Below are 12,776 nucleotides of genomic sequence, written 5' to 3' on the forward strand. Positions count from 1 at the left end.
CAACCCGCTCAGCGTTATCTAGCATTTAACGGACATTTTTCCTTCAAAACACTTTCTTGTTATGATTTGTATGCAGCGAAGATAAAAAAGCAAGTCAACGAAATGTCTTTCCCACTTCCCCCGTAAATACTACGAAGAAATAGAGCAAGCAAAACAAACGTCAGACGAGCGATCTAGTTGCGCGTCGGTTGCTAGGGAGGCTGCCTCGTGCGAATTTATCGTGCGAGTTACCAAGTGCGGGTTTTTATTTCAGTGTGATAATTTGTTGTGTCCCTAAAAAAACGAAAACAAAAAACATGGTTCAGCTGGGCCGGGTCGGACGGCATGTGTGTTTATTTGCTACCATCAAACTGGGGTGGGCGCCTAGGCCGTTTTGTGTGTTGTGTTTGCGAATGTGATTTGTGCCCCACCCGGAGGAAAGGTGAGTTGATGTTTATTCCAATGCGATGCCGCACGACCGGACTGATCCGGATCTGTTTTGCTCGGTGAATGTGGAACGAAAATAGGGGAAGAATTTGGCGTAACACTGATGGGTGGTGAGCTGTAGGGGATTGAGGAGTATATTTTGGATGAAATCGACTGTGGTTCCATGAGAAGAAGGTGGTTACGGTACGGAAACCATTCGTCAAGTTGCTCTGCGAATCTTGGATTGTAAACAGCAGTATATAAATATACACGACACGATTGTCTGACTCGATTGCATTTGATATGAAGTTCGTTGTCGGACAATCGCTAGTCCTGGAATCATCGACTGAAGAGTGTATTTACTACGATTCATCTTGCTGCCCGAGTCTTCCACAATATCTCTGTCCCGTGCCAACGTCTCTCTCCACGATAGTAATGTCGTGTGATTTACATAATTCTTCTATAAATAGACGCATCACGGCTGTTCCAACAAAAATATAGTACCAAGAACCTCTTTAATCTTACCATCGTCTACCTGTAATTCGATGTAATTCGCTTCCATGAAGCTTAATCCACTCTTTAGTAATCTTAATCTTAGTAGGAGAGTCGTAGATGAATGATGCTCATATCTTGAGCATATACACAGATCTGATTTTTGAAATATGTATTATAAGGTACCCGCCCCCAGTTTCTTAATGACCACCAGAGGCGGATTTATGCATCTCGGGGCCTCAACCGGGGGAACGATTTGGGGCCCATAGTTTCCCGCCATATTTCAAAGTCCCGATAATAATATCCCATTTTTTATGAACATCTTTTATTACGAATACTAAATACATAATCCTGAATTCGATAAGCAATGTTTGGTGTACGAAACAATTCATTTTCTATAGTAGTTTGTCAAAACAAATACGCATTTGGTCGTTTTACTAAGCTAAGAGTCTTTTATATTGAAATTAGTCAAACAATGAAATGATAAACTGTTGTTATTAAAACTCCAGACTTTCCAAATTTCAGTACTGATCTAGTTGTTCTACCTTGATTCAGTTGCCTTGACCTTAACCAATTTGATCACTGTAACAACCTGACAATTGGTCTAGTACATCTAAAAGGCATATTTGGAAAGCTTAACAAAAAAAATAAATTTTAATCATATGTACTTTTGCATATTTAGAGAAGAGTTTGCAATTCATTTGTTTATTCAATTATGTACATGAGGAGTGAAAGCCACTACACAACGTTTGTGTGATTTCCTGTTTCACAGATATATAAACATTGCCTGAAATCCAAGCGTCCGACAATGATTATCCTGTACTTGCGTATTTGTAGTCTTTTCGTCCTTGTGGTCGAGAACATCGATGAAAATCTTTAAAAAAAACTTCCCAGGAGCTTATTGACTTATTGTCAGGAGAGGTTTTATTGTTTTTTTTTTCATTTTTTTTTTAATATGGAAGAGTGCGAAAGTATGTGAAGTTTGTCTAGGCCTTCAAAAAATATCCCAAAACTTCGTAACAACTATTAATTGTTATAAACGTTATCACATTCCACACACTTACTTGTAAGATTGTACTACATTGAGAAAGATTTAGTTTTCCGTTCATATCTATCATAAAAAGCTTAGATGGCCAAATGGTGACACGCTACCCTGTAGGACAAGATGCTTATTGTTAGGTGAAGAATCGTTAGAGAAGCGGCGTGAAAAGGCTAAAACAATCTTTATGGCCAAACTGATAAAAGGAGAAATTGACGCACCTCGCTTATTTAGCAAAGTGAACATACACGTTCCTCGCTCTAGTCCTCGTTCATCGTCCCTTTTGTATGTAGATAGGCATAGCACTAATTATGTGGCAAATGAACCGATATCAGCAATGGCATGCAGTTTTAATTCATTCTATGCAGGAGTTGATTTTCACACATCTATGTCTACTATTAGTGAAGGTCTGCGCTACATTAATCTATAATAACTTACGATATCTTGTGGGGCCATCATTGGCGGACAAGAATTACAAAATAAATAAATAATAAAATAATTGCTTATAAAAGAGAACTAACATGTGGTAGTTTAGCTCGGAGGCCCCTTTATGCCGGGGCGCCCCGCGGCCACTCAGACCGCTTATAGGAAAATCTACATGTGACGACCACCGTAGGAAATGTCATGTCATGATTACAAAAGGACAATTAAGAAGTTTCATAGCTTAATTCGGCTATTTTTAATTTAGCTTCAAGATAGCAAGATTTCAAGACTTTAATCAGAACAACATCCATGGACAGATATCTTTTAATTACAGAGAGGGAAACGCAGCACCAATGAAAGTCATGCAATACGGCAATAAACAACGCACCTTAGCCAGAATGGCAAATGGTTCTTCTTTTGAATCTCAAAGGAATGTGTCATCAGATAAAAATAAGCCTTACAATTCAGATACGTTATTCCCTCCTACCGGAACTCATCCGATCAGAATGCGGACGTGTAGTCATGTGTACAATGTATCTGGCATCCATTACGTGATTCCACGTTTGGACGCCTTTGCGATCATCAACTGCTTTTGCTGCCCACATTTAACACACACGCACACATGCATTCTTGCTGATGGCGCGCTGCTTTCCAAACAGCAGCGTGTGTTTGGGCGCTTCGAGAACCCACCCCAAAACGATGACGCACTCGTTTGGTGATGCCTGGTGCTTGATGATGCCAGAAAAACAAAAAAACCGGTATTTCTTCTCTCCGCTTCGGGCCATTTCAGTTGAAGAAGTTTGCCACATTCACCCCACCAATAATTCGGATAAGATGTGGGAATCAACTTTCGAAGCGACCGAGCATCACCACCTTCGTTCGCCTGTACTGGTGGTTGATGACGTACCGGTCGTGACGCATACATACTCTGCCTCCTGCCTAAGAAAGGTCTGACGATTCGCGTGAACTGAGCGGAACACTCGCTGGGATATTCCAATGAATCATCTCGGGCCGATTTGAAAGGAAGGATCTAGCGCGCGCCCTCCACCGTACCACCGGACCATCGGCTTTCTTGTAAGTGCAGTGTGTTTGATCGGGGCGTGTAACCGACAGTACGCACGCGCCCACTGTACAGGCGGTTTTTGCAAACACAACACTGCTAATGAGGTGATGACGCAGGTATTTTTGCCTGCCTTTGGTCGATGGGCAAACAGGGCAACCGTCGGGATCGTCGGATAGGTGAGACTAACATCTTCTCCGTCAACTACACGAACACGATGGTGCAACAATAGTCGGGGAGGAAGCACAAAAACAAAACCATGACCGAGCAAGTATTATTCGGTGTTTGCTATTTTCGAGCATCACCCGTGGTTGCACGCCCGCAGCACTCGATGGCGCACGGTTCATTCATCGATCGATCACGGCCAGACAGTGTGGTTATTATGCAGGTTTGCAGCTGTCCACAAATGGTGCACATGGGGCACATGTGCTCTGGGTGGGGCTGATGGTCAACTATTTTAGGTTAGGGATGGGGCCCCCGTTTCCCGTGCCATAAATAACGCATGATGCATCAGGAATCACAATGACCATACTACAGGGTGGAAAGCTAATGATTACTAGCCTTAAAAGTCAGTGATCCTAACCATTTCCTTGGGCCAGACAAGATACAAATAAAAATGAGTACTTTACCTGATATGAGATGCCAAAGTCAAAAGCACGTACTCTTCCATGGGGGATTTTCCAAGGTAATTTTATGATTGTTTAACTACAACTTTTTAATCGATTGTGTGACGTAAAGATCGGTCATGATTTTTAATTGCAGTCATGTAGCAGCACACCGGGTCTAGCCTGTACGTAGAAAACGTACTTGGAAGCATGATCCAGTCTCGGATCTTGGATCAATATCCTGATTCTTGGTGACTTCCCAATTGTAGAATTTCAACGCAATTCTAGTTGTTAAAACCAATCGATCAGCGCACAGTGGGTGGTTTTGTTTGCTTCTGATATGAACCGAAACAACAAACCACACAGCTGGTCGAGAGAGATGAAAAAAACCCATCATAAACAATTTTGTAAACACCCGGAACAACAACAAGCGGGCGCACGGGACAAACAAAATCGCCCAATTCTTGCCGGTAAACAACGATCACTTTAAATGTTGTTTTGCTGCTACGAAAGAAAACAAAATTAAGACAGGAAAGAAATGCGTCGCTATTTCTTCGCAAACGATCTTGGCGAAAAGTGTAAACACACCGCTTTAGAGCATTCTGACATCAGCTCACGTTTTGCGGATCTGGTTTGTGTTTACCTGGCTGGTTTTGGTGTCAACAGAATCGGTTTGCTGTTGAAGTTGTGTTCCGGTTTGTACCGGATTGGCGTGCCGTTTGCTGTTTTGCGTATCATTCTGTTGACACAGGACGGTTTAAGTAAAAGAGGCGGGCTGATGACCTGCCTGATGGTCACGCTGTTAAACGGGCAACGAAGTGTAGGAAGGGAGAATGGTAAAAACCTAAATTTACAAGCTACGGGGTTGTATACAACCTGCAAAAATTGCACGCAACATTATCAAAACTGGTCGTCGTTTTGGATTTGGTTTTTACTAGTGATGGGAAGTTAGTTCTGTACCGTCTTTCCCCGAGTTACGCGACACTCGAGTTACGCGAATTTTTATTTTTGACAATTAAGATGTCAAATCAGTACAATTTTCTCTATTGTTTGTCAAAAAAATAGCATTTTTTTCAAAAGTTTTAAATCACTAAAAAAACAGAAATAGAAAAATTGGGGTTTCTACACCAATTGCATCAAATACGTAATAAATTATATAAATGTAATAAATTCAATCAAAAATCATTATGAATCAAGTATATTGTGGCAGTAAAACGTGATATCCGACTTAAGCGTATATCCGAGTCACGCGAATGTCTCCGGAACGCATTATTCGCGTAACTTGGGGAAAGACTGTGTCTACCAGGTTCGTTTCGTTCCTGCTATTGAACTTCGAACTTAGCATAAACCAAATTGTGATATGTTTTGCTACAATCTGTTCATTTTGTTATTCCCACACTTTATACAGTACAACATTCAGATGAATCCAGATGATTCAATAGAATCAGTTCAACATTCCAAAAAATCCATTCTGAATGTAATTACATGCAATTTGTCCAGTTTAAAAATATGCAATTAGTAGTAAAACCATAAAACAAAACGCTTTATGTAGCTTTTACCTAACGGAAAGCTGTTAGATAAAAAAAAACTGTTGGTTTGTGTCAGGTAATTCAAATGTCCTTCGTTCAGTTAGATATGTCAAACCAGAGACAAATCGAGTTGTCTAAGGCCGAAAATACACGGATCGGAATTTCGAGGCCGCGGAATTCCGCCTTCTGAAAAATGTATGGATATGACAGTTCGGAAAAGTAGCCGTTGACAGTTTGGCCGCGAAATTCCGGTCCGTGTATTTTCGGTCTAACACGCATCATAATAGAAAATCAGCAGTTTTGACGATTTTTTTCTAGCACTCGAGTCACATGATTGGCCCTTATATCTTAGTTTATAGTTTTCTTCATTGTTGTTTCATAACGGAGTATAAAACTTACATAGTGTTGAAATAATGAATATGTTTTGAGTCCTTAATTTCTTTGCCCCTGCAATAATGTTTTAATAAAGAGTGCCAATTTTTCCCCGTGTTCTCTAAACATTACAACATTGATCAAACTGGTTCGGGAAAATCGGTGCGCCTCGATCATAGATTTTTGCATTGGTGAAAATGTAAACTTCATCCCAACGTATAATATTTGAGAAACACATTAGTAAACTTAAAGGTCAAAATCATAATTAAATTTAAGAATAATAAAATAATGAGAAACACCTAAAAAGCTGCCTACAGGTATCTTTAATATATGTATATGTATATATTTTTACTATTGTAAGATTTTTTACATTTTGTCGTTAATCTAAATATTCGAAATTTTTGAAAAAGTGAGCTTTTTGCGTGCGTGTTCCTTTACAACGCCATCTGTTGGCATACAATAAAACAAAACTTGCGTACAAGATTCAGATGATTGTCTACGATTTACTGATTCTCGATCAACGTGAACTTAGGCGGCGCTCTGGTAACCATCAAACGAGACGTCCGGCTCGAACAAACTTATAGAATTTTACAGGTTCGTGACGATATTTGTCTTGCTTGTTTGAGAGTGTCTGGCGGTGCATATACATATACAGTATGTGGCTGCTAACCGGATGTGTTTTACTGGAGTTTTTTTTAACTGGAACATCCGGAACCTTACGAAGAGAAATTGTGCAAATGTGCATTTTTCTCACAAATTTAACCTCTCATTTAGCGGTTACGTACTATAATTATTTACCAGGGGTTGTCAAACTTTTCAATTAATGGGGCAAATTGAAGAATTTCACGTACACTGCCGGCCAGTTTTCAGACAGCAAACATTATTTTAGTACATAAACTGTTTTCAGACTACAGCTTATATATTTTTTACTTTTTTTATATATTATTTTATTTATTTTTACCTAGTTTATATCAAGTTTCGAATGAATGTCCAGTCACTCTGTGGTTTGTAAACAGTTTTGTATTTAGATTATTTGCACATTATTTAGGAATGAGTTTACCGTTGATGGTATTACTTATGAACAAAAAATCAAAATATTGTCTATATATTATTGCTAGTAAACAACATCAATTTGTTTTTCTCATTGATTAGTAATGAACTATTCATCATGTAAAAGCAGTTCTCAAAAATATTATTGCACAAACAGTAAATGCATCAACTTAAATTCTGGAATTTGCAAAACTATTACGTTCCTTGCTCTGATTGTTTTGCACATGAATGGCCAACAATGTCCAACATTTTTTCCATGTCAAATTCTATTCAACAGATACTACACCAGTTCCTAAACATTTCTTTACGTTGCAATTTGCGTATTTTTTTAATTTGAACTTGTCTTGTTGTGTCTTGAACTTATTTTAATTTGAACGTTTTAAGGAAACTTGTCGTCAATCTGTGTTGTATTCTTTTACCGGGTCTTACATATATGCACAGCATGTACAACTGTGCACAATTTTTGATCATTTTAACACTTCATCAAAACACATTACCGGTGCGCTGGACTTAAAAAAATGCGCAAAAATATTCAACGTACTAAAGCACCTATAATGTAATTAATTTTCGTTTGTATTTCACTCGGTGGAGCCGCCTGGTCACTGAACAGTGGGCACCGTAGAACAAAAAGCGGGACAATAGCAATTTTCATCCCATACATGATTGCTCAGGTACAATATAGAGTTGAAAATTAAAAATAAACAGAATATTAATCTTGTATGAATATGTAACAAATACAATAATAATTTATAAACCCTACTAACTGATTTACCCGGTTGCACACGGGATAAAATTGATGTTTCTTTTTAATTATAAATAGAAGAATATGCAATCCGAGGAATACAAAACCAATGATTACAATGATTTTACCCCGAAGCTTCGATTCTTCTTATCCGTCGTAATAACCGTAGGTAATTAAGATCTGCTATGGCTATCATCCGTTTGGATACCACTGAGTTTTTGGTTTACCACGGAGTTTATTGGATCCATATACCATATACAGGTACTTCCCGATATATGCTTTAGCTGACCCAGTATACCTGGTTTTACCCAACATAGTATAAGTTTATGATTAAGTATTATAAGTTGTAAATACAGGTATCTGAGTACACATTTCTTATTTTATATGTTTTTATCATTGACGTTTAATAAACAAATAATATGGTACAGAACATTATTTTTAACAGAAAATAAGAATTATGATGCATTGATATATTCATTTGCAAATAATTATATTATTGTAGTCAACAGATAATTTATATTAAGCTCTAAAAAAAATCTCGTGCAGTGGAGCACCGTTTATATGGGTACCTCTTCGTTTATCTATGCCGTTGAAAAGTGACAGTTCAATACAAAGGGGACAATGAGTGCACACACCTGTGCATAGATAGATAGAAGATTACCCATACATGTTTTTCTTTGGTTGCGTAACGAAAATACAGGGTTCTACTTAATATACCTACTCGAACTGCCAGTTATTGCTACGGAACGACGATCTGGATGGAAATTGATCTTGCCTGATCTTTCTGATCTGAGAAGCTTTTTTATAATACATCACCGGGCCATTTTCGCCTTTTTTGTAATATATCGCCAGGGAAACATATATTTCGTGATCTTCATACACAATATCCCCTTAAGCCAACTACTTGATATTCAAAGCATTGCAGATACGCCTTCTAATAAAGATCATAAGCTATGTATAGATGAAGAAGCATATTGAGAAATAGATTTTTTTCTTATTGAGATTATAAATCCAAATGCCGGTAAATAATTATGTTCGTAAAATGATTGAACTGGGCACAGCCTTCTGTGCATTCTTGTTTTCATTTAGCAAGCATAAGACAAGGTACTATGGGATATAATTATACGAGGTAATACTTTCATCAAAAAGCCTTTTTTATTCATATGTTTCTCTTGAACTATAAACAGCATGTTCACTTCATTTCTATCTCTGATATGAGTTATTCCCTTCAGCTGCTTATTTGCCCTCTTATTAGTGACCCTTTTTAATGAAACACAGTTGTAATAAAATAAAGCTTACATGGTACATTTGGCGTGCTAGTAAAATTCATGTGACCGATGATGATCATATTTCATTTATTTATTTATTTTATTTATTTTTATTTTATTAATTGCTCGGCCACGTTGGGTTACAGCAATAGTGCTTGCTGACTATAGTATATAATTATTCACGAAGGAGTAGAAAGGAGTTTATGGTACGGAAAAGGAGCGAAGACGGGATCGGTAGACAGGATAGGAGAGGACAGCAGGAAGGGAAGGCGGAAGTGATTACATTAGTAAACGCTGCTACAGCTTGATTTATGTCATCATCAGTAAAGCACCAATCGGTACCGGCTAAAATATGATGAAGCTTTTGGTAGTCCAGTTTCCTAAAATTGAACATACGAGCCGTAGGTATTCGTTGAGAGGATGCAGGGCGAGAGTGCGTAAGGAGCACACTTGTCTCATGAGCAGGATGATGATTGTCTAGCGCGACGAGTGGAACAGGTGAAGCTATGACGGGGGAGCAGCGCTCCAAGAAGGCATAGCATTGGCAGCATTGGCAAATAAAAGGTCCAATTGACTTCCGCGTATATTTTTTATGCCAGATAATTGCGGCAAACCGTTTACCGACATTCCATCAAGCAGAGAAACATTTTCACGAGATACACCAGTAGGAATGAAGTGATTAACGCACGATGCAAACACATCCATATCAAGCTCAGATAGACAGAGAGGCGTAACTCGTCTAGTTTTGTGCGCAATCCTGATACTTTTTGATAGTAGATGTTTAGTTGATCGATCGAAGGGATGAGAGAGCGAGATGCGCCGGGAGTGCTCTCGCTGCAAGTTATTAACGGCGAAAGAGAGTCGGACGGATTATGTGTATTAGATGCAGGGTTAGCTTCCATCAATTCGGGTAAAGTCGGTAGTTCATGAGAATTTTCAGCCGGATCAGCCGGTTTACGCTTGCTGAAAGTACTGCGTATAAGGCAAGCTCATAGGGCCATGATCTGGAGAAATAGTGAAATCAGCGTTTCGCAGTTGTGTCGTGTGGTTGATAGAAGGTGGCGAGGAAGGATGATCCGATTCACGATTAATAGGCGCAGAAGGTGCAAGGGATGCTGCAGTAGTGGGTCGCCAAACATTGACGGAGCGGGGATTTAGGTCGATGAACTCCTTAAAAGAGATCCCGCGAGGCCAGGTTGAAGCAGCCAAAGCAATAGCCCGGTGCGAATCCGGTACACCAATTTTAAAAGATACGTAGGAGAGCGTAGAAAGATCCCGGTCGCGTCGTACAAGGCTATATACCAAGATATCGTCTGTCCCTATGTTAGAACAGGCCATTTCGCGGATCGCTTCAATCGGAGTATCAGGAGCAATACGGGAGATAAAGACCCAAGTACGGGGTGGGCGTTCAGGAACGGTCGTAATATTATTGCAGGACAACCCTGTGCCCGATGAAAGCATAGCGCGTGTAACGGTATTGGTAGGCGATGGGTCGGGAGAGCGATCCAACAATCGACGTTTAGAAGAATTCTCACCAACAGCTTGATGGGTGAGCTTAGAGGCCGCAACTGGAATCGTGGTCGTTGAGTGCGAGGCAGGAATCGCAGAATGGTGAGCACTCGATGTAGTGGTATGCGTGGCAAGATGTGAGTTGAGCTTGTTCATTAGTGAGTTGAAGGAAGTGAGAAGCTCACGGTGCATGAGATCAAGCTCCTTGATGCCATGCTTAACTTCATCAAGCGTTGTGAGTAGTGGAGCCTGTGAGTAGTTGCGTTCCATTGAGTGAGAAGCAGTAAGTGAGTCGATGAAATCTTTCACGGAACGAATTGACGATGCTGATTCCTGTTTCATCAAAGCTATCTCGTTTCTAAAACAATCCAGTGAAGAGGAAAGTTCAAGTCGCAAGCCAGCTGATGCCGCCTGCACAGAACGTGAGGAATCGCGGAAATCGGACTGCAACGATTCCAACAGGTAGGCAGCGTCACGAGAAAGGCCGTGCGAGAAGCGTAAAGCGTCAACGGCCCGCAAACGCTGAGCACAATCCGCGCAAGCCCAGAATAAATTTTGTGACTTCTTAAAATCACGCAGGAGCGGGGTTGAAAGTCCAATGCACTTATCGTGGTAATAGTGTTCACAAAGACCGAAGCACGGAATTGGATCGTTGCTAATAGCACCTTCACATTTCTTACAGATCACAGACGCCATCGCAAAATAGACCAAAGTTCGACTGAACAGTGAGTGATCACAACAACCGCAGGCGGATTGCAATGTTTATATGTTGAACCGTACAATTCACAGGTGCCGCACAAATTTGTGATACGTGAACGCGCGAGTGTAAATTAACCGAACTAAAACAATTCAAGCCTTAATCAACAAGAAAACCGCGGTAAAAAATCAACTTGGAAATAGGAGAGTGAGAGAGCACAACCAGCCGCTTTGAGTGACAAGTGACAAGTGATCAAATTTCATCAACAACTGCTCTAAACGTCTCTAGTGTATTTTGTCATTAGCCATTCTTCTCCAGACACGCTTTGTTTTATTAAAAGTGTCATTAAAATTCCAATAAATGCCTAAGTTGCGTGAAGTAGCCGTCAATTTCTTTACATATCTTTTGTTTAGATGTAAAGTTTTGACGGGTTGTAGGTGAGTCTATGGTGTTTTGCGGTTTTTAAATTTGGCATGATGTCAAAGATACATGATTGAAAAAAATTAGAGGAAGTAGTGCACACTAAACACTTTATCTTCTTAAGTAATTGACATATTTTCATAAACTAAGCCTGCCTCTCTCTCTCTCTTGTTAGCCTACTCCTAATAGAGCGCATCGGTGTGACATGGCCCGGTCAAAATCATTCTCCAGGATGCTCGGTCCCTGGCTGCAGCCTCCCATCCATGTAGACACCCGATTTTCGACAGGTCTCACTTCACCTGATCCAGTCATCGAATTTGCTGTGCTCTCCTGCGCCTTACCATCGTATCCTACCAGCCTTCTGGATCTTAGCAGTCGGTGAAGCCCGTAGTATGCACGATTTCCCTGCACAATGCGTCTTCGGATTTCGCTGCTGATGGCGTTGTCCGAAGTAACGACCGTCCCAAGATAGCAGAATTCCTTTACTATCTCGACAGGAGAGTCCGTCACCTTGCCTCAAACCCCTGTGTATTTCGAACGGTTCCGCCATTAAGTTCGACATTCTCATCTTGCATAGGGTGCAGTTCATGGTGGTCTCTAGCGATCGGATAAACTTCCCAGGAAATGGGTAATGTTATTAATGTTATAATGTTATCAAAATCGTCTGCGACATCGGAATTGACTCCGAAATCAGAATTGGCTTCGAAACAGAGTCGGTTTCGGCATCTTCATAGGAATAGGCGTTTGGGTTTAATGATGCTACGTGTTGATATCGGCAAAGAATCAAAATTTACTTGTAAATGATCTATTCACATGGAGATTCCCGGATTTATTTCGCTTCCCACACTTCTTATTTCAATTCAAACCATCCCATTTCTGGAGTCAAGCCTGATTCTGTTATCGGAGCAAATTGCGATTCCCAGGTCGATTCCGATTCCGGAGCCGATTCCGATCCTAGAATCGATTCCGGAGCCGATCTTGGAATCAATTACGGAGTCCACTCCGGAATCAGCTCCGGATTCAACTCCGGAATCGGCTCCGGAACGAACTCCGGAATCGGCTTCGGATTCAACTCCGGAATCGGATCCGGAATCAACTCCGGAATCGGCTCGGGAATCGATTCTGGAATCGGAATCGATTCCAGCATCGAAATCGGCTCCGTAAT

The 12,776-nt window shown here is 40.3% G+C and overlaps 1 long non-coding RNA gene across 1 annotated transcript in view; it reads left to right on the forward strand.

Moving 5' to 3' along the window:
• LOC133393347 (uncharacterized) overlaps positions 1–12,776 on the forward strand; it is a 59,133-nt gene continuing 46,357 nt past the window's right edge. Inside the window, exon 1 of the long non-coding RNA XR_009766112.1 lies at positions 1–421. This is a non-coding gene — a long non-coding RNA (uncharacterized LOC133393347). The remainder of the gene's footprint in view (positions 422–12,776) is intronic.

The sequence above is a fragment of the Anopheles gambiae genome, chromosome 3 (genome assembly GCF_943734735.2).
Source record: "Anopheles gambiae chromosome 3, idAnoGambNW_F1_1, whole genome shotgun sequence".
Lineage (NCBI taxonomy): Eukaryota > Metazoa > Arthropoda > Insecta > Diptera > Culicidae > Anopheles > Anopheles gambiae.